Here is a 22,999-nt window from a genome sequence, read left to right as displayed (position 1 = left end):
TGGTGGACCTGTGATGTAATAAAAGAATTTTGGACGCAAATTCATGACGAAATGAAAAAAATCTTGAAGTATAACATCCCCAAAACCCCCGAGTTGTTTCTTTTAGGGCTGATTGGTAAAGAGGTAAAGAAAATAGATCAAACTTTTTTTCAATATGCCATGGCTGCGGCGAGGATCCAAATAGCACAAAAATGGAAAACCTCTGACTTACCTGCTATAGGAGAGTGGCAATTGAAGCTATACGAATACATTGAACTAGCGAGATTAACACAAAAAATAAGACAACACAACTCAAGTAAACTTAAAGACGAATGGAATAAATTTTTAATTTATTTTGAAAACACCCAGGGAATAAATAATTTATCAGTAGACGATAGTTGAAATCATCGATGTATATTTGCTTTATTAGAACTGCAGTGGTAATTTGGGAATTGGTAACTCCAAGACCGGGCTGGACGGAAGCTCTGTTAACTGTATCTGTATTTGTGGTTTCTCTGTTTTTCTTTTTCCTTTTTTTATTTTTATTTTTTTCTTTTTTTACTTTTATCTTTTTTGTCCTTCTTCTTCATTTTTTGTCCTCCTGACGGGACGATTTTGTAGCCTGATGGAGGCTTCTTCCTTTTTGATGGAATTTTTTTTTTCTCTGTATGTTTGTACTTGTGGTACTTGTAGTATACTGTAATCTGTGCATTTTTTTCTTAATAAAATTAAAAAAAAAAAGAAACACTATTATCTGGCACTTTTCCTGAAACTTTGTTTAAATAAGGACTCACTTTGCTGGCTATAAAGAAGAGCGGAAGGTCTTTCTTGAAATTTATGAGTGGTTGGATACTGTTGGATTTTGGCAAAACTTTTTTAAGCTTTTACGCTTTGGAACAACTATTGGAAAAATTTCCTTTGTTCTCCTCAAGATTTGTTTGAACTCCCCCTGGTGGATTTTGGATTTACAACTGGTTGGGACTTGTTTTTTCTCTTTTTTCTTCCTTTAACTTGTTGTTTACTCTCTGGGCTTGTGGATTCCCATGGGAGCATACTAAATCTGACCTTGGTACGCAGACAGGAGTGGAATGAGTGGCACTGGGAAAACAAGATCGGCCAAAGCTAAAGCTAAACAATTAACTCAATCAACATTAACTTCCCAGTTGCGCAGATCATCTGTTCCTACTGTTTTGGGAACACAAGAATTAGAAACTGAGCTGACTTTATCAGAAGGCATGGCAGCTGGAGGAAACGAATCAGTACTAGACAAAATCTTGGAGAAGTTGGAAACATTGGACAAAAAAGTGGATGTACAATCGGCAAAGATTGACCAAAATACTGCCAGCCTAAATAAATTAACTGAACAAGTGACCTTACATGCCTAATCAATTGGGAAGCTTTTTGAAGCTACTACAGAGAATCGTAAAGCTACCACAGAGAATCGTAAATTGGCTGAGGAAGTTAACCAGAAAGTGGAAGCAGTGAAGGAGGAGGTTAAACCACTGACTAAACAGATTGGTGAACATCAGGCCTACCTGTCTATGATTGAATTACGCAGTCGGGAAAATAATCTGAGGCTGAGATCAATTTTAGAACTGGAACAAGGGAATTTAACGGAATATTTGACAAAAGAACTTTCCAAGTTTTGGAACTTGGAGGAAGACAAGGACTTTAAAATCGTTAGTGCCTTCAGACTTGGAAGAGTAGCAAGGAAGGACAGACCCAGAGACTGTTTGATTACTTTGAGATCTAAGGAAGAGAAGGATAAAATACTAAGTTTACATTACGAAAAATCACTTGTAATCCAGGGAAGGAGAGCGGAAATTTACAAAGATATCCCTAAACAACTTTTGGATCTAAGAACCACCTATACAGAACTAACCAAACTGTTGAGAAGTAACTCAATCCTTTTCAGGTGGGAATTTCCTCAAGGATTATCTTTCACATTCAGAGGGAAGAAGGTGAAAATTAAAACACCCGAGGATAAAGATAAGTTCCTGCATGATTACGGAGAAGACCTTCAGAAAGTGATTACAGGGCCTGAGGCTTGGTCACCGCCACCGCCTGCACCTACACCTTTGGGATCTGAGGAACAGAAGAAAGAAACACCACCCTCTACAGAATAACAGACTCGCCCAGGATGTCTCTGCAACTTCTTAGCTGGAACATTAATGGTGGAAATTCCCCGGAAAAAAGGAGAAGGATATTCCATATATTAAAGAAAGAACAATTGGACATTATTTGCCTACAGGAAACACATGTGACTAGGCTCCACAGAAAAGTGTTAATTAACAAAAGATTAGGCCAAGAATTTATTTCATCAGACCGAGTCAAAAAGAGAGGAGTGGTGATTTATGCAAAGGAGAGCCTATCACCAAAATTCCTTTTTAAAGATGAACAAGGAAGAATTTTGGCAATCGAAATTTAAACCCAGGGTGAAAAGTTCTTGATACTGGGAATCTATGCACCGAACGAAGGGAAATCAGAATTTTATAAGAAGCTGCATGAGACAATGCTGGACTATCTGGACTATAATAACATCATTATGATGGGAGATATGAATGGGGTGGTGTCTACAAATATGGATAAGTCACATGGCCAAAGCTTGACAAAAGATGGCAGACTACCTAAAACTTTTTTTGAACTGACTGACAATATGGACTTGATTGATATCTGGAGGACAAAAAAACCCCTAGGAAGAGAGGGAACATTCTTTTCTGAAGCCCAACTGACATGGACAAGAATCGACCAAATATGGATAACTAGAGGTCTGGCACCCAAGATCAGAAAAGTGGAAATCTGCCCAAAGACTTGCTCCGACCATAACGCAGTAAAGATGGATATGAGACTAACTACAACCGGCTCCTTTAGATGGAAGATGAATGACACCCTGCTCAGAGATCAGGAGATTATCAAAAAGGCCCAAAAAGCTTTGAAGGACTATTTTGAAATAAATTTGAACACCACGGTGGAAAAAAGAGTAATCTGGGACGCAAGTAAAGCTGTAATGAGGGGGTTTCTGATACAACAGAACACCATAAAGAAAAGAGCACAGAACGAGAAAAAGGAAAAGATTTTGGAGAAAATTAGGGAATGCGAGAAAAAGTTAAGATCGAAACCGAAGTCAAAGGAGATTCTGAGAGAAACTAAACTCTACCAAGTACAATACTCTAAATTGATAAATCAGGAAGTGGAGTGGAAAATCAAGTTAATGAAACAAAGATCATTTGAATCGGCAAATAAATGTGGAAAGCTGTTAGCATGGCAGCTGAAAAAGAGACAAAAACTAAATACGGTTACCAACTTAGAGATTGAAGGGAAAAACATTCAGAATCCTGTGGAGATTAGAAAGTGCTTCCAGAGATACTTTAAACAACTTTACACTCAAGCTTTTTGTTCAGAATATATCGCACCCATACCATTCTCAAATCCTTGGCCTACCCCCATCCCATGAAGATTCTTTTTCATAAAACTCCAAGAGATATTGTCAAAGGCTTTCTCCGCGTCCACAAAAATCAGAACTGCTTTAGTGTTTATATTCACCTCTAGTAGTTCCAAAATGTCTATTATGTTCCTCACATTGTCTGATAAATGCCTTTTAGGGAGAAAGCCTGCTTGGTCCTTATGAATTTTCTCCATCAACACTCTTTTCAATCTTTTTGCCAAAATGTCTGCAAAAATTTTGTAATCCACATTAAGTAATGATATTGGGCGGTAGTTCTTAAGTTGAGTCTTTTCAGTCTCTGTCTTTGGTATGAGTGTAATATACGCTTCTTTCCACGATTCTGGCGCCCTTTTCCCCTCTAAAATCTCATTACAGACTTCCTTTAGCGGTTGCACCAACCACTCCTTCAAAGCTTTGTAGTATCTGGAAGTCAGTCCATCTGGTCCTGGAGATTTGCCCAATTGCATGTTCTGAATGGCACCCTCTATCTCTTGTTCTGTTATTCTCTGATTTAGATCCACCTTACTTTGATGAGAGATTTTTTGTAATCCATATTTTTTAAGGAATTCATCTATGTCCTCTTCATTCTGTGATCCTTGTGAATATAACTTTTTAAAATAACTCAGGAAACAATTTCTAATCTCGTTGGGTTTGGATATATTCTTTCCATCCACTTCTAGATTTGTAACTGTATTTAGTTTCTGTCTCTTCTTCAATTGCCAGGCGAGAAGTTTACCACATTTATCTGCCGATTCAAATGTCTTTTGTCTCATTTGCTTTATCTTCCACTCAATCTCTTGATTCATCAATTCCATATATTGTGTTTGATATAGCTTGATCTCTCTCAAAATCTCCTGGGACTTTGGTTTTGATCTTAATCTTTTCTCTCCTTCTTTTATCTTTTCCAAAATCTTTTCCTTCTTCTCATTTTGCTTTCTCTTTTTTATTGAATTTTGTTGAATCAAAAATCCTCGCATCACAGCTTTGCTTGCGTCCCAGATCACTCTTTTTTCTACATCGGCCTTTAAATTTATTTCAAAATAGTCCTTTAAGGTTTTTTGGGCCTTTCTGTGGATCTCCTCGTCTCGAAACAGGGTGTCATTCATCCTCCATCTGAATTGACCAGTTGTTGTAAGTTTCATCTCCATCTTCACGGCGTTATGGTCGGAGCAAGTCTTTGGGCAGATTTCTATTTTTTTAATCTTTGGAGCCATCCCACTAGTAATCCAAATTTGGTCGATTCTGGTCCAGGTCATCATTGCTTGAGAGAAAAAAGTTCCCTCTCTCTCTCGAGAGGGTTCCTTGTTCTCCAAATACCTATTAACTCCATATTTTCAGTCATTTCAAAGAAGGTCTTCGGAAGTCTCCCTTCCTTGGAGATTGTCAGTCTTTGTGCCTTGTCCATATTTGTAGAAACCACACCATTCATATCTCCCATAATTACTACGTTATAGTCCAAATAATCCATCAGAGTTTCATGCAACTTCTTGAAGAATTCCGCCTTCCCTTCATTTGGTGCATAGATTCCAACTATTAACAATTTTTCTCCTTGTACTTGTATTTCCACTGCCAGGTATCTTCCTTGTTCATCTTTAAACATCATTTTTGGGGCCAATTTCTCTTTTGCATAAATCACTACTCCTCTTTTCTTAACTTTGTCCGATGAGATGAATTCTTGTCCTAATCTTTTATTTATAAGTAGTTTTCTGTGTACCCTGGTCACATGGGTTTCTTGTAAACAGATCAAATCCAATTGTTCTCTTTTCAAAATATGAAAAACTTGGCGTCTTTTCGTGGGCATGTTCAGCCCATTACAATTCCAACTAAGGAATTGCAGGGCCATCTTGTTATTTGTCACTTACTCCTCCTACCGCTCCAAGTTGTTGCTCTTCCTCTGATGGTGGTGGTTTAAGCCCAAATGATAGATTCAGAATGTCCACTACTCTTTTTTGCTCTGAGATTGGGTCTACCGTTCCCTTCTGCAGATCCTCGTGGTTTCTCTCCAAGAATTTCTCTTTGTCTTGAATTGTTTTTATTTTCACCTTCTTTCCCTTGTAGTTAAAGGACAGTCCTTGTGGAAACTCCCACCTGAAGAGTATGTTGTTCTTTTTCAGCAGGTAGACCAGATCTTTATAGAAGGTTCTCACCTCCAAAATATATTTAGGGATGTCCTTAAAAATCTGTATATGAGAATTTCCAATTTCCAAGGCCTTTTGGTAATGTAGTTTCAGTATTTTGTCTCTTTCTTCCTTGGATCTGAAAGTAATCAGGCAATCCCCCAGAGTCTTTCTGTTTTGTCTCCTGCCCAGTCTAAATGCTGTTATTATCTTAAATTCTTCTTCCTCCAATTCTTCCTGCCAAAAGTCAGAAAACTCTTGTGTAAGGAACTCCACAAGGCTGTCTCCTTCACTTTCAGGAATTAGTCTTAATTTCAAATTTCTCTCCTTTCTCTGTAATTCCATCAAAGACAAGGCCGCATCATGTTCATACACTTTTTTAGAAAACGGTTCTAATTTTTCCTGTGTCTCCTCAGCAATCTTTCTGGCATCCTCTGCGATTTTACGTGTTGCCGAGTTTTCTTCAATCAGTTTATTTATAGATTCTGTGTTGGATATCACACTTTTCGTATTCAAATCCAGCCTTGCTGTTAATTCTGTTAGTTTTTGTGAATTTTCTGTACTCTGCTGTGTCAAAGCTTCCAGGGATTGATTTATCTTGAGTAACGCCTGTGTCATTGACTCCATGGAGACAACCGTCACTTTTTCCTGCCCAGCTGCACCTGTCGGTGTTAAACTTGATATTGAGCCTCTTTTCTTCTGTTGCTGTTGCTGCTGTTTTGCTTTAGCTCTCGTAGTTATCTCCTCTGCTGGGCCACTCATGTCCCAAGGACGTTCTCACAGGAACAATTTCCAAATGGAAAATCCCACTGTCTTAATCTGTTATTCTGCAACTGTTACTTCTCAGCCCTCTAGAGGGGGCAAAACATAATGTCCAAGTGAAGGAAACAAAGAATATAGAACAAAGAAACCAGGAAACTTCAATATAAATGCTGCAACACTTTTTCTATGTAGTTTCTCTGTCAACACAGTCCAGTCTGGTGTATTGTAGCAGCAAAACCCCAAAACTTTGTATCAGTTAAGTCCTCAACTATGTAGCCTTGTAACAAGTTTCTAAAATCTTTTCACTGTCCTGGTATCTTATTTTGACAGTCCGTCTCAGGGGATTGAGGCAGCGGAAAGTTTTTCTCTTTCAAAAATCATGCAGGTTAATGAGGTTACTTTCCCTCCCCTCTGCCCCTGCCTGCTAGAGAGGAGATTTATATCCAAATGCCAGGCTTAAATAGTCCTATTGTTATTTCCCTTCAGATGCAGCTCTTTGTTTTTCGTTGCTTCATCTGTCATGCAGTCGGGGGAAGGCAGACTTCCTTGATTTTAACCTCCCCCGTTTCCGGCCAAATTTCCAATTTAAATTTAAAAGTTCCCGATAGTCATTCAATCCGAATTCAATTTGCAGGAAGGAATCGGCGCTCTCCGTCAATGGCGACGCGGCTTCACTCTGCGGGCTGGGTAGCGACTCTCAGCACCGCGCTCTCCCGATGCCGTTCCGGAGCCTTTAAAAAGGCAGTAAAGGGGGGCGCTTCTGGTGCCCACCGAGTCTCCTTGTTCACAGGCATCCGCGCCTGTGATTTTAGGGGTCCCCCACTTGCCGTAGCGGGTCAGACCCGAACTCGTGGAGCAGTCCTCCTCCGGAGCTCGGAAAGAGGACCGCCATTAACGCTGGCGCCGACCGGAAGTAAAGGCTTTCTGGGAAATGATCTATAATGAGTTAAAAAAGGTATTTAAGTATACCTTCCTTAAGAAACCAGAGGCCTTCCTTTTGGGCATTGTCGGCCAAGGGGTGTTAAAGAAAGATAGAACCTTTTTTATGTATGCAACAACAGCAGCAAGAATACTCATTGCAAAGCACCGGAAGACCCAAGATTTACCCACACTGGAAGAATGGCAGACGCAACTGATAGACTACATGGAACTGGCTGAAATGACTGGCAGAATCCGAGACCTGGGAGAAGAGACGGTGGAAGAGGATTGGAAAAAATTTAAAGACTATTTACAAAAACACTACAAACTGTATGAATGTTAGGAGAATGCACGATTGAAAGTAACACGGCAGTAGAAACTTTGTTGTAAAATATATGAGAATAAGTGAGGTTTAAGGAAATGATGAAATTTGAAGCAATATTATGTTTAAATCAAGCAGTTTAATTTACGATAAAGTTATTTAAAAGTTGGGACATAATATCCGAGATTTACAAAATAAGAATTGAAATAAGGTAATAAATTGCTGTCTATAACTATGTGACTGAGAACGCAGGGAAGGGTGATGCGAGGAAGTCCAAAGATTATGAAAATATGACTTATGAACAACTGTGTTTTATATGTATTCTTCTTTTATTCTTTGTTTATTTCTTAACTTTGCTTTGACTTTTTCTGTCTGTATGGTGATGGTATTTTATATGTTTGGTGGTTTGTTCGTTATTTTAAAAATTGCAATAAATATTTTATTTTTTTTAAAAAAAGAATTCCTTAACAGACAACCTTCGCCTCGCCTCTCTGCGCGGAAGCCTTCTGCGCAGAGTGGGCGTGCCGAGTGGTGGTCCTCCACCCTCCTCACTGACTTCACTGGAAGAGTCTCGGAGCCTCACGTCCGAGCTGCTCTCTGCCTCTTCCTTCTTCCTGGTGTCACCTGGACTTCCTTCCCCAGATGACGTTCTCTCTCTTCCCTTACTTGTCCCCTCTCCTGCAGAGTCCGGGAGCCTCGCCTCTCCCCTCTGCTCCGATGTCAGTTCCCTGACAGTATGTCCACATTGTTTTTTGTTGGAGAACCATGTGGCAAAATTCCAAGAAGTGCAAATTTCAAAAGAAAGCTGCGTTTCAGTGTGCCTCTTGTTTAAGGAAGGGTGAATTGGGTCAGTTTCATGTTAAGGGAACTGAATTTCCTCTCCATCCCTCTGTTCATATTGAGAAACATTCTCTTTTGCTTTGAGGTTCATTTTTTTATGCTTTCTGGACTTTTTGTTTCATTTTAACTGGGATGTGGTCATTGTTGCCCAGGCAGCCTGTGCAAACACCCCTCTCTGAGCTCCTGGGAATGGGGAAAGGTTAGAATACAAATGCTGCAAATAAAACGAAAAAATGGAACCAAAAAAATCAATGAATACTATATCATATGAAGGCAAAGGAATGGGGAACATGGTCTTAGCATGGGCATAGCGAGGACTTTTGTTAGCGGGGCAGAAATGACATGATTGGTCAGTTAAGTATTTCTATTGTTTTATTTGATAGGGAGCAGCTGCCCTCTGTCCCCCCCCCCTTAGCTATGCCCATGGGTCTTATGAAACAAAATGTGGTATTTTGGGCTTGTGGCTCTCCCCCCCCCCCCCCGGGCTGGTAACTTGCAAGGAAGGAGGACTTGTATTAGCAGCACACAAAGAGAGAGAGAGAGAGAGAGAGAGGGAGGGAGGGAGGGAGGGAGGGAGAGAGTATTCTGCCAGAACCATGGTAATATGGAAATAAACAAGTCTGGTTCCACACTTGCATCAGCATCGCCTGGGCAACCTGGGAGCGAATTGCGACATGAGGCATTGTTTATGTTCCAAAAAGGAGGGGGTAGAGGAGGAATTGGAAAGCTGAGTAACATCCCCACTCCTTATTGAAATCTACATCCAGATTTCCATTCCATCCAGAGAAGCAGCATCAGCGGTATGGGTGACTGACACAACCAATTGCTACTTTGATTGGTAACTGAAATCCTAAGACCTTTGTTTGCTGTGTATTAGCATGATTAGGGTTAGGGAGCATAGCAATGCAAAGGCCAGTTGCCACCTCTCTTAGAAACTCCAGAGAATTAGAAAGACACAGAAGAAATTGTTTGTATTCTCCAAATGCTGCCCCACAGACCATGCCACTACAAGGAGATGACAAAAGGCATTGTTTTTGTGCCCTGTATTTAAGTTTTATTCCCCACCCCCTCCAAAGTGCTCAGGGTGAGGGATCAGGCCTGGTCTCATGCTCTGGAGGTGGTGCTCCCTTCATTCTGCTCCTCTGTCCTGAAGGGCTCTGGGATTAGGGTGGACACAGTTGTGGTTCTCCGGGGGGAAGGGTCAGACTTATGCTTGGAATGTCTGGAATCAGTATTTTGGTACCTGGAAAAGGGCAGGCGACAGCTTACTCATGCCAAAAATAAGCAGGATATAAATGTAAGAAAACAACTAGCTAAATAAATACTCCCCCTTCAATGCCATCTAGGTCTTCAGCTGGTGGGTCAGGACTTCCACCAATACTTCCACCATGCAAATATATGGTCAATGATGAAGAAATGGGTCCCCAAATGCATGTTACTGAAAAGGATGGAGATCCCTATCTAGCCTTTCGTCCATCATTGAATCACAGAACTGTAGAGTTGGGAAGGCCCATGAGTGTCATCTAGTCCAACCCCCTGCCATGCAAGAATCTTTTACCCAACATGGTGCTCGAACCCATGACCCTGAGATTAAGAGTCCCATGCTGCACCAACTGAGTTATCCTAGGTTCAACAAGTCTTGTGGCAGCAAATTCCACACATCAATGGTGAGTGTGCTTTGCTGCGAACAAATAAGAACGTAAGAACATAAGAATCTGTTGGATCTGGCCAAAGGGCATCTAGTTCAGCATTCTGTTCTCACAGTGACCAACCAGATGCCTGTGGGAAACCTGCAAGCAGGATCCAAGCACTCTCCTCCCATGTTTCCAGCAGCTGGTATTCAGAAGCAGGACGTAGTCATAGAATCATAGAATCATAGAATCATAGAGTTGGAAGAGACCACAAGGGCCATCGAGTCCAACCCCCTGCCAAGCAGGAAACACCATCAGAGCACTCCTGACATATGGTTGTCAAGCCTCTGCTTAAAGACCTCCAAAGAAGGAGACTCCACCACACTCCTTGGCAGCAAATTCCACTGTTGTCCTGACTAGTTGTCATTGATAGCTTTATCCTCCTCTGTGAATTTATCCAGTCCTCTTTAAAAGCCATCCATGTTGGTGGTCAGCACTGCCTCCTGTGGGAGGGAGTTCCATAGTTAAACTAAGCACTGTTTATTGGGGCTTTGCTTAATGCTATCAACACACATGAAACTATTTCCCCAACTCCTGCCTGCTGGTTCCCCTTGCATGTTTCTTTTGGTGTGTTTTCTACATGGCTATTTTGCTATTAAGCATTTCTATTGTTTTCCTTCTGCTGTTTGGGATCGTGGTACTGTTGCTTGAGCTGCTTGCAATTATATTTTATGGTTGCAATTTCATTCCATGTTGTTCATTTTAAATTGTTCTGAGCTGCCTTGGGGACCTTGTTGTTGAAAGGCAGGCTGGGGGGGGCAGTAAAATCAGGGGTCGATAAGCTTTTTTTTTTAGTGCAAGGGCCATATTTGATAACCATCTGAGGGCCATGTACCAGTGTTGAATGGGGTTAGATACAAAAACTGGGTGGAGCAACAGGAGGGACTCTTTGTGCATTAGGCTATAATCCAGCTCCACATACCCTCCAAGTTTCTATACCTACCCCTGCCCCCATCTTCATTCAGGAAAGCAAGAGGCTTTGATCTCACATTCCAGCCAGGCAAAAGCACTTGAAGAGGGCACAAAGCAGGGGCAGGGAGGCTTGTGACCTGGAGAGAGTGCTAATGGTCAGAGAGAGAGAGGTCTGGTTGGTGGCATGTGGCTCCTGGGCTGAGCCTCCCATTCCTGGTTTAAATAAACAAAGGCACACAGACCTCTGGATTCACCCTCATTCCCTTAGCCCTTACAGTGCAGGGGCTGCAAAGGGGCTCTTCTCTGTCTGTTGTTGGACTAAAACTCCCATCATCCCATGGTGACTGGGGCTGATGGGAGTTGGAGTCCAACAAGTTCTTGGGATGTTGGCTACCCTGGCCTAGGTACATGCCGTTAAATCACATAAACAAGCAGCAATCTCCATTCTTTTAGCACTTATGGTCCTTATGTGGCCAAAACAGCACCATCTGTGCAAGACGGAGGGCTCAGCAAGCCTGGAGAAAACGGCAAGGTTTGAAGATAGGATAGGATAGGATAGGATAGGATAGGATAGGATAGGATAGGATCCCTCAGAGGAGAACACTCCCCCCTCCCCAAATAGCCCAATGTGAACTTAGCATACTTAGTGGAAATTGAATACTGTTTGGGGTGGGGTAGAACGGAGTAGCTGGAACCCTGAGCTGCAACACTCCATGGTGCAACATTTTATTGCAGGTTGGACTTGCATTCATTCATTTACTTTCATTCCCCAGAGCACTGGTGACACATACGACTCCCCACTGCAGTGGGCACACTCCAATGCCGACTTCCAGAGCCAAAGGTGCAGCTCAGCCTGTTAGTTGTCTTTCTGGTATCTCTAAGCATCCAGCCAGAGTGCCGGCCATCAAGAAGCAGTATGCGTCCATCAGTGCCAAGTATAAAGGTGAGCTGTGGGAATAGATGGGGCAAGAGAGAGAAGGAGATCAGGAATACAGAGGTACCTATATCTTTGCCAGTCTGGATGTGTTCAACAGCATTGTTGAAAGACCCTCTGGCATCTGGTTAGCCCCTGTGAGAACAGGATGCTGGACTCGGTGGCTGGCTGGCTTGATCCATCAGGGTTCAAAGAAATTTCAAAGAAATTTTATTGCGGCCGTAGGCCCATACAGATAAAAACAAGACATAAATAACAGTTTTTGCACGTGGGAAAAAACAGCCGCTAAAACACCACTATAACAATAAAATACTGTAGTATGGAATGGAAGGAAGGAATGACATGCTGCACCTTAATTAACTTGTAGTGCTCCTTGGCAGCGCTTTTGGGTAAGGACAGCGACCAGGAACCTAGCCACTTTCAGTGTCGTATGGATGTCCTTATCCTGCAAGATTTGGGCAAGGTGGAATTTTGGTGGGGTACCCTCTAGCTTCTGTATGATTAATCCCAACAAATTTGCCCGTGGCACATTGAACAAGGGGCAAGTGAACATAATGTGCTGAAGCGACTCCGGCGTCTCCTTATCACATTCGCACATGGCGGAGGCTTGGCCCTTTGAGAATCTATGTCTCAGGACATTAGAGGGGAAAACGTTAAACCTCGCCTTGGTGAAGGCCAGCCTATGGGCAACAGACGAAAGGGAGGAGAGGTATGATGGAACGCAGTAAGTTAAAGTGATACCAATGTTCTGGGGCGAACAAACACCTCCCCCCAGCGTATAATTTCGCTGTAAATCGATGTCGTCCAGTCTTTGGCGGATCAGTCTTTGAGCATTGATTTGATCTAGTTTTAGGGAATCTAGGGGAGAGATTCCATAACTCAGGAGTTTGGCATGAATTCTACTAGTCCAAAGGCTGGAGAATTCATCTCGCCATAGGCATTGGACAAGGTAATGGTCTGGTAATCTGTGCCACAATGATAACCAATAATTGAAGACTTGCTTCCACAGGCAAGTTTCTAAGGATGCGATCTTCAATTCTAATCGGATGGCTGCGTTGCTTACGCACAGGGGGAGCATTAGGAGCCGATGTAGGAATTGGTTTTGCAAAGTCTCAAGAGGAGCAAGATCTGTCATCACGGCCCAGAGCGGGGCAGCATAAGCAAGCACGGGAACCACTTTTGCCTTGAACACCTTTAGGGCCGAGGGAACATGCAAAGCTCCATCCGAAAAGAAAAATCGGAGGAGCGCATATGACAGAGTTTTGGCCTTGTTGAGTAGGTGTTGAATTTGTGCTTTCTACCCCAAATTGTGTTGAAAAATAACTCCTAGGTATTGAAATTTTAGGACTTGCTCTATTTTTGCTCCACCAAGCTTCCATTTGTATAATCTCCGACTTCTGGCGAAAATAAGAATCTTAGATTTAGCATGGTTGATGGTTAATTGGTTGAGTTGACAGTACGTGGCAAAGATCTTCAGAGCTCTGGTTAGTCCAACACGTGTATAAGATAGAATTACCGCGTCGTCCGCGTATAAAAGGAGTGGACAGCGGTAATCCGCTAGTCTAGGCGCGTGTGTACTTGGAGATGAGTTGACTAGGGGTGCTCGCATGTCGCTGATGAATAGGTTGAATAGGCAGGGAGCTAATATACATCCTTGGCGCACTCCCTTGTTTATTGGAATCGAATTTGTGAGGTCGCCCGCAGGAGTAAGTCTCACTCTGGCAAGGGTACCTTCGTGGAGCTGGCTTATAAGCCATAAGAGTCTTCTATCAATGCCCTGTTTTGCAAGTTTCTCCCAAAGAATATTTCTAGGAACACTGTCAAAGGCTGCCTTTAGATCTAAGAAGGCAGCACAAAGGTAGCCCCGGGGGGGGGGGGGACGAGTACTTCCGTGCCAGATGGTAAAGAACTATCGCATGATCAGTTGTTGAACGTTTAATTCTGAACCCTGCTTGTTCGTGACCAATCTGATTAGTCTCGTCTGCCCATCGCAATAGTTTAGTCAGCAAAAAGCTGGCATAAATTTTCCCTATGATCGAAAGGAGGCTGATGTTACGGTAGTTTTCCGGCTCCATTGGAGAACCTTTTTTATGAATTGGTACTATAATGGCCTCCTTCCATATTTTGGGGATGAGACCAGAAGCGTTGATTGCGTCGAAGGTTTTGGCCAAGATGTCAGCCCACCATTTTTGGTGTAGTTTGATGGCTTCAGCAGGGATCAGGTCGGGCCCTGGGGCTTTGCCCGGTTTCAGCTGGGCTATTAGCTTGGCTATTTCGTCCGGATCGGTGGGAGGCCAAATAGGTAGGTGGGAAAACAGATGCATCAGATGGTCGGAGGGAGCATCTGCCTGTGAGAAACATTTCTTCAGGAACAATTCCCATGTCGGTGCTGGGATGACTGCCCTTGGGAATTTCCTCGCCCTTCTGTTAATCAAAGACCAGAATTCCCTGGATCTATGTGGTTTTGAAGCAGTAATCAAGGCGTGCCAGCGATTGTGTTGCCACTCGCGTTTGGCAGTTTTCTGCGTGCGTTTGTAAACTTGCTTGGCTTGTGCATAACTAGCTGGCAGAGTAGATGCATCGGAGGTCTTGTACACATTATATATAGCACGGAGGCGCTGTCTTGCTTGTTTACACTGAGAATTATACCAGGGGGCACCGTAAGTATACTCGTTTCGATTTAATATTTTGGGTGGTAGCCTGAAGAAGGACGTAAGATCAGTCGTATGGTGGTGGAAGCGTTTCAACACTATGCTATACTCGTCTGAGGCAGAGTCTATGTTGGAATGGGGCCCGAGGATTTCTTTTTGAAAGAATTCCTGATACCTTTGAGCCTGGGTCTCCGACCATTTGATTCCTCTTACTTGGAGAGATTCGTTGGTTACCATCTGGGTCGCATGTCTATGGGCCTCTGACTGACAGTTCAGGGAGAGCTTGGCTACAAGGGGAAGATGGTCACTAGATTGTACATTCTCGATCTTAAAGGTGGAGATACACTTAAGTATATCACTGGAAACCAGCAGGTAATCGAGAATGCTGTTTGATTTAACGCTCAGATGAGTGAAATCCCCTGGAATATCAGGGAGGCATGTTCCATTTAGGGGGACCAGATTTAAACGGATGGCCATTTGATAGAGGAGTACTCCAGCCTCGTTAACTCGTTGGTCTTTAGAAGTTCTCCTCATGATATGTTCCAGCTCATAATTATCAAGGTTTGGGGTAACCCACCATTTGGCTTTGGTTAGCGAGTCCCAATTTGCTGCTGTGCGGGCATTAAAATCGCCACCTATTATGGCCGGGGTGTTAGGAAACTTAACATAGCATGAGAGCAAATGCTCTTCTAGCGAGCCCCATTTAGAGCCCAGTTCGGAGGAAGAGCCCCCAGGTGGCAAGTAAGCATTTGTAACTAGAAGTGAGATCTTTTCCCCCGCAATCAGTCCAGTAAGGGCGTAAGGAGGCAAGGCCTGTACTAGAGTAAGTTTAGAATGTAGGTTGAGGGAGATGCCTATTATTAGGCCCCCTTTAGGGCGGCCTCCTTTCAGGGAGGGGCAGGCAGGGAGTTCTAGAAGCTCAAAGCCATTTAGGGAAATTTTCTCTACTTCCCACGATTCTTGGAGCAAGATGATATGAAACAGGTTAATATACTCCAGGAATTCTGGGTCAAGTTTTTTCCCCCTCCAGCCCGCAATGTTCCAGCTGAGGACTGATAGGGGGGAGTTCCTGTTGTGCCCAATTCGCTGTCATTTCAGGGAGAGATGTGAGTCCTTTGGAGGCAGGGCAGACCCCGCAAAAAAGTCAGTTATTTTACTTTGCACGGCAGGCACCTGCTGAAGGTACCTAGTCTTGAAGTTGGTAGTGAAGTATTCTGACTGAGGCGACAAAACGGGTCTCCCGCTGGGTAACCCAAGGGTGGACACTTCAGTGGGAAACTCCACAGGATTTGCTGAGACTGCCCCACCGCGAGGGCTGAAGGTCGCCAATGAAACCATTTGATTTATATGTCCGGCCGGGTCTTCAATCAAATCCGGGCCATTTTTTGATGTAGGTGGAGCACTCCCATGACCTGATGCTGGTGAAGGTACAGGGGATGCTTGGCGTACTGGTACCGTTTGTATGTCGGGTCTATGCCGCTCAGGGGAATAAGAGGACTCCAGTTCCGGCATTGATGGATTAGATGGTAAGGAATTGTTTTGGTGGAAGGAACTCTGAGATACACTCCTCAGCGGGGGACTCTTGGAGGGCGAGTCAAAATTTATCAAGAGTTGAGGTGAGAGGCCAACTTGTGGGGCAAGACCTGGGTCTGCCAGGCGTCGGTGGGTTTTGCCCACAAATGGGGGAGACATGGGTTTAGGAGCAGGACTAAGGTGAGGAAGACTTCCTGCTTCCTTAAAACACGACTCCGAAAAGCTGGCAGGGTAGTCCTGAAAAGTGGGCAGAACTTTTCCGTTCTTCTGGACATGTATGAGCTGATGATTAAGTACTTCTAGTCTATCAATTATTTCTTGTTATTCTCTCGTTGGAAGGTCGCCAAAGGTGGCTAAAAGCTCTCTTTCCTCCGGCGGGGTCAGAGAATTACTTGCGCCAGTGGGTTTCTTTAGAGCTCGTGGGGGCGTAGGGTAAATCCAGTTTCGGTGCGGGTGGATATCCTCCGGGAGAGGAGGCTCGATGTCCTGAGGTACTCCCGACCTCTCCGACAGAGTCCGCTCCGTGCCGTGACCGGCAAGTAGAAGGGGGTGGATCATGCTATCCATAAAAACTCTTGTTGGGATGATATCATACCTAGCCAAGAGTGATTTCTGCCTGATGATAGCTGAAGGGATCCTTGGAGAGTAAAACGCAAGCATCACTTTCTGTTGCCTGAGGTGCTGGTTCAAGGGTAATACTGCAATGAGATCACATTGTGAGATTTCTATGTTTAGGAGATTGCTTAGATGCTTTTTAACCCCACTCAGAGTAAGCCACCTTGGTGACCCTGCCCCGATGTTTAGGCAGATTTTCTTAGGTTGTAGGGACAACGCTTGGTGTTTCAGTGCAGGATTTGGTTTATATTTAGGGATCACACTTCTTTTTTTGGTTGAAGGTATGGACCTCTGGCACTTCAATTCCCCTGTGTCTACAGTTGGTTTAAACTTTGACCAGGAGTTATCAATTTTCTGTTCGAGGTTACATAGCTGGGAGGATAGCACATCAATCTTCTTGAATATGCAATTAAGGGTTCTGACCACAAGATGGAGATGTTCATGTTGTTCTTGTCTTGCGCAGTCCTCAGCTCCGGCGTCCTGCACCACCCTCAGTGGGACACACCCACTTCCTCCAAGCTTGCCGTCCGCAGATTTAATCTGAGGTAAAAATAATTCCTCTGGTGTTGACATTGTTTCTGGAGACGTTAGAGGGTAGAAACGGTTCTGAGTTTTCACCCTATAGCAGAATTCAATGGGGTCACTCCGTTTGCCAGGCACGGGGGGGTCGGTTTTTAATTGTTTGGCTCTTGGGGAGGGCAGAGCCTCGTCACAATCCCTTAGGCGTTTGCCTTGGCCCATCGTTATAAGTCTTTTAAAATAGCGGTGCTTAAAAGGTAGTAAAAAGTGGTAGAAAGGTAGTAAAAAGTGGTAGAAATAAAAACAACAACTGAATGTGAGCTGGCGGAGAGCCAGTAAGTCGAAGGCTGCTTCCAAGGCTGCCGGAGAATACAATTATCTGCTCATTAAAGCTGATTTACGATGCAGGCTTTACAGTTATCAACAATGTGAACTCCTGGCATGGGCTCCAACACCCTGATACAATCTTCAGCAAAAACTTGCAAGGCTGGGAGCCACAACACAGATTTTAAAGAGGATTCGAGATGAACTCCGGCAAATGCGTCTTACCTCATCGCCATCTTGACGCCGCCTCCCATCAGGGTTCCTTTTTTGTTCTTGTGGAAACCAAAGAAGGAAACTGATCTACATTTCTCAGTCACCATCAGAACTTTCTTCCAAGAGTACTGCTAGCATGCGAGACAGTGCATATTTCCTTGTTAATAAATAATAATAAATAATAAATTTTATTTATATCCCGCCCTCCCCAGCCGAAGCTGGGCTCAGGGCAGCTAACAACAATAAAATAATACAACATTCTAAAATCATTTCATTATAAAATTTATTCAAATCAAATTGATGGCAACCATTGGGCTAGAGTTCTGTGAAGATTGCCAAAGGAGGGAGTCAGGCTAATAATATTTTTTTTCTTTTGTTTTCCTTTTCCTGTGGCTGGTATGTCACCACTGCTGTTGTCCTACCAGGGTAACGCTTGTTTAAAGGGGATGAAGGAAGGGGGTTGGGAAAGTACAGGCAGAGCATAGGTGGTTGAGTAAAATGGGAAATCTTCTCTGGCTTGAATTATAGTCCGAGCCACAGAAGAATTCAGGTGCCTTGTAATGCTCACTTCCTATTGCAATGCAAATATCCTGGCCCAAGGCTAGCGAGATTTTACCAGAGGGAGAAGAAAAGTATGTTGTGGGACTTCCATCAGCCCCAGCCAGTCTGGTTCAGTGGTCAGAGATGATGGGAGTTGCAGTGCAGCAACACCTGGAGATCAAACACATCCATTCTTAAGGAAATTAGCCCTGAGTGCTCACTGGAAGGACAGATTGTGAAGCTGAGGCTCCAATACTTTGGCCACCTCATGAGAAGACTCCCTGGAAAAGACCCTGATGTTGGGAAAGATGGAGGGCACAAGGAGAAGGGGACGACGGAGGATGAGATGGTTGGACAGTGTTCTCGAAGCTACAAACATGAGTCTGATCAAACTGCGGGAGGCAGTGGAAGACAGGAGTGCCCAGCATGCTCTGGTCCATGGGGTCACGAAGAGTCGGACACGACTAAACTACTAAACAACAACAACAACAACACCTAGAGAGCTGTAGCTCCAAAACCCAATATATTATTCAATATATTATTCAACACAATATATTATTCCATTTTGCCCTTTTACCCAGTGTGGCAGCTCATAATCTGCAAATGCTAATGGTTCCGGGTTGTCTTCCCATTATTTTATTCCTCCCCCCCTTGTGGTTCTCTTGCAGGGCCAGGACCTGGGAAGTATGGTAGGTAGCCTCTCACTGGCATTAAGGACCATGACTTCACCAAGTATGCTGAGCCAGCCTACACAATGCGTGTGAAATCCAGTGAAAGATGTAAGATGCTGACAAGTTAGGTTCTGTGTTATTTGGGTTTTCCCAACAGCATTAACTGACCCACAGGGTGAAGCTGGCTAAACAACTGTTAAATTTGCTGGCAAAACATTTGAACAGAGATTGACAACCTGTGTCTTTGGGACTCTCTAATTATCGGGGCCACAGTTGATGGGACCTGGGTGATCCATGATCAAGAGCTGGGTGGCTTTCCAAAGTTTCCATTCCAACTGGATCAATGGCACTGCATGTAGGGGGCTAATGTAGTTGTTTCTTGACTACAACTCCCATCAGCCCCAGTCAGCATGGTCAAGAATGATAGGAGTTGTAGTCCAGCAAGGGCTGGAGGGTCTTATACTGCTGATTATTATGGTTGCACAAAAATCAGGGTTCTCAGTTGTACAGCTGTGGACCTTAGTGGGAAGAGGATGATCTACACTTAAGCCATGTTGAAGGATAACAGGAATGGAGGTGCAGGGGGGCGGAGCTTAACATATTCACTGCTATCTAGCTAGTGGGTGCCTTTAATTGATATCGGATAGGAAGTCAGTCATTGCAACCAAGCTAAATAGCTCAGAATCCACACCATGCCTCATGCAGACAATTCTTCTTTCCTTTGCAAGTGATCTCGATCACGGAGAGTCCTGGGCCCTGCTACTATGTGGACCCAAGCATTTCCCGTCTAGGGATATGGAGACCAGTTTCATTCCGCATGGTGCAAGAGAGAAAGCGGGCATGTAAGTTGAAAGATGAGAGATACTATGATGGTCAAGATGGGGCTGGAGTGGCATCTGTGCAATTTTGTGATGAAAATGTTTCTTTCTCACCTTGTGCAAAGAAGGCTTGTTGGTCAATCCCTGAACATGAAAGAGAGGGAATGAAAAAGAATGAGTGTGAGTGAATGAGCAGGTGTGTTATGCATGAAAATGGATGTGTGGGAGCATTATGTGTGGAGCTGTGGTCTTAAACCACTGAGTCTCTTGGGCTTGCTGAGCAGAAGGTTGGTGGTTCGAATCCCTGAGACAGGGTGAGCTCCTGTTGCTCTGTTCCAGCTTCTGCCAATCTCGCAGCTTGAAAGCATACCTGTGCAAGTGGATAAATAGGTACTGCTCCAGGGGGGAGGTAAACGGCGTTTCCATGCACTCTGGCTTCTATCACAGTGTCCCGGTGCACCAGAATGCTGGCCACATGACCCAGAAAGCTGTCTGCTCCTTCAGCCTGAAGTGAGATGAGCGCCACACCGCATAGACGCCTTTGACTATGTATGTAAGGTCCTTTACCTTACATTTACCTTTTACCTGCATGCATGTGGATTTGTGTATGAATGACAGAGAGCAGGGGTAGACTTTGGTAATACAGTTTTCTAAGTGAGGACAAAATTTGGCACTTCCCCCAATATATTTTATTTCCACAGTAATTCCTTTTGGTACAGTTGCTTTTTAATGGGGTTTCTCAGTAGGTACCCACATGAATATAAGTATTAATTATTACTATTATTATTACTATTATTATTGCTACTACCAATATTATTATTACTATTATTATTATTTTATGCCCCCTTGGCTCAGCACCCTGAGCAGGGGAACAGCCTGCACTGCCCTAGATCTGGCACTACAGAGAGAAGCATATGAAAAAGAGACAGGTGGCCTCACCCTCTTTTTTTATCAGCCACACTCACTGTTTGTCCCAGCCCCACTGGTTTGCAGGCCCTGGAAGGTTGACTGCATGGGAGTGTTGTCCATAGGCTGTAAAAGTTTATTCACTCTTTGATAAAAAAAAATATTTCTGAGTAGGGGGTTTTCAAGAACCAGACAGGAAAACCAGCTATGTACAGAGACCTTACCTAAGTGGGCTGTTTGATGTGGGAGATTGTCTGGGGTGATATCAAAGTGTAGTTTAAAAGTGTCTGTGACGCCCATCCATCCCTCCATTCATTCCATGTGTGTGTGTGATCCCTATTGCTTTCCAGCTATTGGCCTTGACCGAGTGGGGCTGCTCTGGATAAAGGGGCATTCAAGGAACTGGGGGAAATATAGTTTTCCTGATTGGTGTTCCACCAAGTCAACTGGGTTGAAAAACACTTTTTACCATTAGGGTGTCTAAGTGTCCTACTTTACAGAGGGCAGTCCTCTAGGCAAAGGGTTCTTCCATGTGCTATATATATCAATAGTAACACCTTGAACCTGGCCTGGTAGCAAATCAGCAGCCAGTGCAGATCTTTGAGCACAGGTGTTATATGCTGACAAGGTCTCACTCCTGCCAGCAATCATGTTGCAGCATTCTGGTCAATCACGCTGGAAGTCTCATCTTCCTGATGCCAAGGGACCATAAGATGTTGAGCATGTGGCTGATGAACGGACAGAAAGGAGAGCCACCAAAAACAGCATAAGGGAAAACAAGAGGGTCATGTTGCTTTAGAGTCATAATCTAGGAAGTAGTCTGGAGGGTACCTATGGAATTAACAGTAAATGACAGTGAATTGCAAGGGAAGATGTCATGGAAGAGATTAATAGCAGTGCACTCTTAACTCCACAGGTGATGAACTTAGTTGGAAAGGCTGCTAGAAGAGGAGATTGGAGGACAATGCCATGATTTTTAAAAGTGGGGGGGATTTTCAGTCAAGGCAAGGAGGATAGTGCCTCTTCCTCCAACATCCTCAAAATCACAACAGTTTACAAATGATTCAGCTTAAGAACAAATAGAATTCTCAAATTTAGAGAGAGAAAGAGAGAGAGAATATGCAAGGCTTGTCATCTACAAGGAGGAGCAGAGTAGTGTAGCAAATACATGGGGAATGCTTTTCCCTTTCGTTTGAGAAACATCAATGGAAGCTTGGGATCTACTAATAGATCAATAAGTGGGTTTTTTTTACTCCTAACATTAGCAAGTAAAACAGCAACTTAAAAAACAAACAAACCCTGCATGGCAGATTGCTCCTTCTCTTTAAGCCTCAATGTTTCTCACCTGTCAGATTTTACATCCATCATTCCTGCCTCCTCCTGTGCTCCTGTAGGATATGATGTATCTGTTACAATATAGAAGCAATGCGGCCGCGAGCTGGTAGCGTGAAAGCAAAACATAATGGGAATGTTGGGACTGTTCCATGGGAAACAGAGGGACAGTCAATTCACAGTGCAGAGGGCGCCGGAATTAGCTGAGAGTGTAATATGAGCTGTACAGGAAGTACAGGTGGAGTTTGTCTCTCGGCTGTTGGAGTTTGAAGAGAGCAGTCGTGTTTTTCTGTAACGCTGCAAAGACAGAAATAAAGGCATGTAAATATGTTTCTGTCTATCTCTTTCCCCTGCCGGGGGGGGGGCAGGAAAGAGGGGGGGTGTTCTTCTCACGCTGAGAAGGATCGCCTATCACGACCTAGCCTGTATCCTGCTGGGGAATGCAGACAGGGAGGTCATCAGGAGATCAAGCCGGGTGCCTAGAGAGTTGCCAGTTTCTCCTAATAAAGGCTTGATTCCCAACATCTGGTAGCAGAGGATGGTTTTGATCCATGAAAGCAACAAGAGAGGTTGATGGAGCGTACTTCATCCTCTGCAAGGAGATAAGGAAGATATGGTAGCGTGCGGATGGAAGCACCGGAGGAGGTGTTTTTGCTGAGCAACGGAACCCCTAAGGTATGCTAATTTTATGGCTGTGAGAGTGAACGCGAATTGAGACATTCTTCGGTTCACTGAGTGTCTGCTTTTGGATGAAACCAGCACTGAAAGAGAGCCACATATTTTGCATACCTGAGTCTTGATAAGCCTGGAATGTCCAGTTGCTAAGCAACGAAACGTCAGTAAAGTGGAAAGTTACCGGCCAACAACGGAAGAGGGGCTGGGACTGTGAGAGGCTGGTAAACAGCGTTTGTTTTGTCTAATATCTCACTGCTCTTGAAAGGACTTTCAAAACAGCCT

At 43.8% G+C, this 22,999-nt stretch overlaps 1 pseudogene across 1 annotated transcript in view; it reads left to right on the top strand.

Annotated features, from left to right (window-relative positions):
• The window catches only part of LOC308578190 (protein CIMAP1C-like), a 46,631-nt pseudogene that overhangs the window by 3,519 nt on the left and 20,113 nt on the right, over window positions 1-22,999 (top strand). The window contains exons 2-4 of the transcript in view: window positions 11,869-11,929; window positions 18,984-19,094; window positions 19,715-19,828. The product of the transcript in view is annotated as a protein CIMAP1C-like (transcript). The remainder of the gene's footprint in view (window positions 1-11,868; window positions 11,930-18,983; window positions 19,095-19,714; window positions 19,829-22,999) is intronic.

This window comes from Podarcis bocagei, assembly GCF_964188305.1.
Source record: "Podarcis bocagei genome assembly, chromosome: W".
Classification (NCBI taxonomy): Eukaryota; Metazoa; Chordata; class Lepidosauria; order Squamata; family Lacertidae; genus Podarcis; species Podarcis bocagei.
This window is presented reverse-complemented; position numbering and strand designations above follow the sequence as displayed.